The following is a 3613-nucleotide window of genomic DNA, read 5'->3' on the forward strand; positions in this document are numbered from 1 at the left end:
GAGTCCAGTGTGCTAACCACTGCGCCAACTCGCTCGGTGGCAAGACGAGTATTTCATCAAAATTTTATACCACTTCCGTCGAAAGGACAGTTAACTTGAGAGGTTCCATGCCCTCTTTTGCACGTCTCTTCTCATTTTCATTGCCCGCAGCTCGCGGGCGTGCGGTAGCGTTCTCGCTTCCCGTTCCCGGGTTCGATTCCCGGCGGGGTCAGGGATTTTTTCTGCCTCGTGATGGCTGGGTGTTGTGTGGTGTCCTTAGGTTAGTTAGGTTTAAGTAGTTCTAAGTTCTAGGGGACTGATGACCATAGATGTTAAGTCCCATAGTGCTCAGAGCCATTTGAACCATTTGAACTTATTTTCATAAATTTTATTAATTTTCATTGACATTGCACGGTAGTAACAGACTGAATAAGGTTATTGTAATGAGAGTATTTATACTGAGAGCTCAAAAAATACTTTTCACTTGAGTCCTATACAGTTTGGCTTACTGAACTGGGTGGCCTGTGCGAGGCAAGCATCGGAGGACGCGGCACATGGCATTTCCGGTTGGGGGCTGCACTTCCCTGAATTCTGAGGGGTTCGTACAACAGGGTTAAGCGCCGGGCGGAACGACTGACGTCGGTCGAATTTCGTCTATTGTATGCAGGGCGAACGACCTACGAGACGTCTGAGTGTCGCCGCAGTTTGTGTGTTTACCGTTCCGGTGCGTCCGGAACGAAGATTCCTGGCGCCGACTGACTGCATTGAACTCTTGATTCTGAGAATACATGTGGACCGTGCGCTGCTGGTTGCGACTGTCTGGCGCCGGATGGCCGGTGGTCTAGGCAGGTTGTTTTCGTAGCCGGTCAAACGGCAGGTTCAGAGCACTTTGCTGAATAGCAGAGGCATGAATGGTCAACTTAAACTGAGGCTAGATGACGCCCTGCTCTAAATTGGAGGGAACGGTCGCTATTGGCGCGAATCGTGTTCCGAGACAGTGTGGGGGAATTTTGGAATCAGCACTGAATGCTGATTCGCAGTTTTCGAGGAGAGTAGGAAGTTGAGCAATGCTGGCTTCGCTCTTGCATCGCTTCACACAGGAGGATTCGCGATCTGATCTTCCTCGGAGTCGGACAGTCTTGCGACTTGGTCCTTCTTTTTCGGAAGAACTTAGAATTTTCGGACAGCCTTCGAGGCCAGAGTTACTGCATGGCAGAAGTCGGCGCCTACATGATCAGGACGCCACCTACCGACAACGTGCTGCAGATTTCAGTACTGGTACAGTATTTTGCGGTTCCAACATTGTAGGACTTTATCAATTTTATACTGAATCCCTCAGCAGCACGCGCTCTCGCTTTGCTACAAGTCCACCTTACTTGTTTCTCCATGTGATCCCATTTAAGCTCTCACTACTAATTGCGATACTTCTATATAATCAGGAGATTAATATCTGATTCATTAGGACTTCCAGTCATTATCGTCAATCTATTGCCTCACAGACAGTAGGAACCCCTTGTTCTCGAGCCAACTCTTATTCTCATAATATTTCAGTATACCCTATGATTTCGTCTGAATTAAAGAGCTACAAACTCGTCTCCATCCCGGCACCTCGCAAACTCAGTACGTCTTTGGCACAGTGTCGTCTCTAAGTGAATCGTGCACTGTGGGAAAGCAGTAAAGAATAGAATCGATACAATATTATTCTTCAAGATCAACCCTGACAAGACCGCCAGTAATTCTCTTTATTGCTATTACCGGTTTCGACAAATCTGCTCTGTCATCATCGGATTTTGTAACATTAGGTGTGCATGCATTTTACAACGCTGAAAGTCACATAGTAATGTTGCGTCAAAGTGTAATAAAACGACACCGGTATGTACCTTTGTGGCATTCTCAGTGTTGTAAAAATCCTTAACATCTAATGTTGCAGGATTTGACGATGACAATGTAGATCTATCGAAACCAGTAATACTAATAAAAAGAATTACTAGCTCTCTTGGCACGTTTGATTCTTCAAGAATGATATAGGCTGCAGATCACCACCAACGATTGACGCAATGACAAGCATATATAGTATCGAGGTATTTGAGAAGTGGTATTGTTCAAAATTAAGTGGACTGATAACTTAATAAGTGAAGGGTTTCTCTACAGAATCGGCTAGTAGAGGAACGTGTGGCAAGCAGCAAATGGAAGAACGGAGAAGATGAGAGGATATGTGTTAAGACATCACGAAAGAACTTCGATTAAGATAGGGAGATTGTAAGGCTCGCTCAGCGTACTTGTCTGGATACCGTTTCTGCCCTCAATTGTCTTGAGGTACTTACGACAAAGACCCGATGATGCAGTATGGCTGTGTATCCACGTGAATGTTAACATAGTTTGAACTTAGCTTTTGCTTTGTTGTCTTCTTTGAGTTGCGGTGTTGTGTTCCAGGTTCTCTGACTATGTGAAAATATCATTGAGGGAATTGTCTATGTTGTTGTTCAGTAAAACCTTTGTACTGACCGAGCGAGGTGGCGCAGTGGTTAGCACACTGGACTCGCATTCGGGAGGACGACGGTTCAATCCCGTCTCCTGCCATCCTGATTTAGGTTTTCCGTGATTTCCCTAAATCGTTTCAGGCAAATGCCCGGATGGTTCCTTTGAAAGGGCACGGCCGATTCCCTTCCGAATCCTTCCCTAACCCGAGCTTGCGCTCCGTCTCTAATGACCTCGTTGTCAACGGGACGTTAAACACTAACCACCACCACCACTACCAGCACCTTTGTACTGGTAGACATTTGGATTCATTGGCTGGTAACTTTTCCACTATCCGGCTTTTACATTGTAACACTATTTAGTATTGCGTAATGGTTTCACACAGCTAACTACACATACATCTGATCTCAGCAAGATTCACTTAACAAGTGCCTCTTGTTTCAAAAATCCTTGGCGTCTGTGTAATGCTTAAATGCGCAGATTTAGCATTACAAATTCTGCCGTAACTTCAGCATGCAATTTGACTAGCTTTCTCTTGCCATCTTGTCAACGCAGATATTTTGTTATATGTTCCTCAAACCTTTGGTGTTTTTTATGTAGCTAATTAATTTGGCAGTGTGAAAATATACGTGGAGTTTTGAATATGACAAAGGTATGGATTAGTTGCGTTTTGAATAAGTTATTTGCGACGTAACAAAATTAGTACTTATGTCAAATAACCTACAATCTAGCAAGCCTGGAGGAAAGTGCGAGGTTTACCGGATTCTCCGTCGCCTGAGATTTATAAGGGGATTATGAATTTTCGTTACTTTTGTATCACTTGAAATTAAATGTTGCTTCATGTTTTGATTGTTTACAAGTCATGTAAAATCAGAAACTAGATTTGCTACCAACTGGTATTGTTTCATTACGTAGTTCACTCATGGTAGGGACTCGGGCAATCATTAAATGTCATTATATGAAAGAAATGATTTCGTCTTTTACATCAAGTAGTATTGAGAACATCGTTATTCAAGTTACGAACGTTAATCTTTACTTAATAGAGAAAAAATGTCAAGCGAATTTACTTGTACCACTTCTGACGAGATATGTTGTTTGGTTAGCCGGGTTGAGCATAAAGTGCAGGGATGGATACCATAGGAAAAGCGTTTCAAGA

The 3613-nt window shown here is 43.6% G+C and overlaps 1 non-coding gene across 1 annotated transcript; it reads left to right on the forward strand.

Moving 5' to 3' along the window:
* The first annotated feature begins 2486 nt into the window (after nt 1–2486).
* Trnaa-cgc (transfer RNA alanine (anticodon CGC)) lies at nt 2487–2559 on the forward strand. Its single transcript has one exon. It is a non-coding gene; the product is annotated as a tRNA-Ala (tRNA).
* Nucleotides 2560–3613: the final 1054 nt, after the last annotated feature.

The sequence above is a fragment of the Schistocerca cancellata genome, chromosome 1 (genome assembly GCF_023864275.1).
Source record: "Schistocerca cancellata isolate TAMUIC-IGC-003103 chromosome 1, iqSchCanc2.1, whole genome shotgun sequence".
Taxonomy (NCBI): domain Eukaryota; kingdom Metazoa; phylum Arthropoda; class Insecta; order Orthoptera; family Acrididae; genus Schistocerca; species Schistocerca cancellata.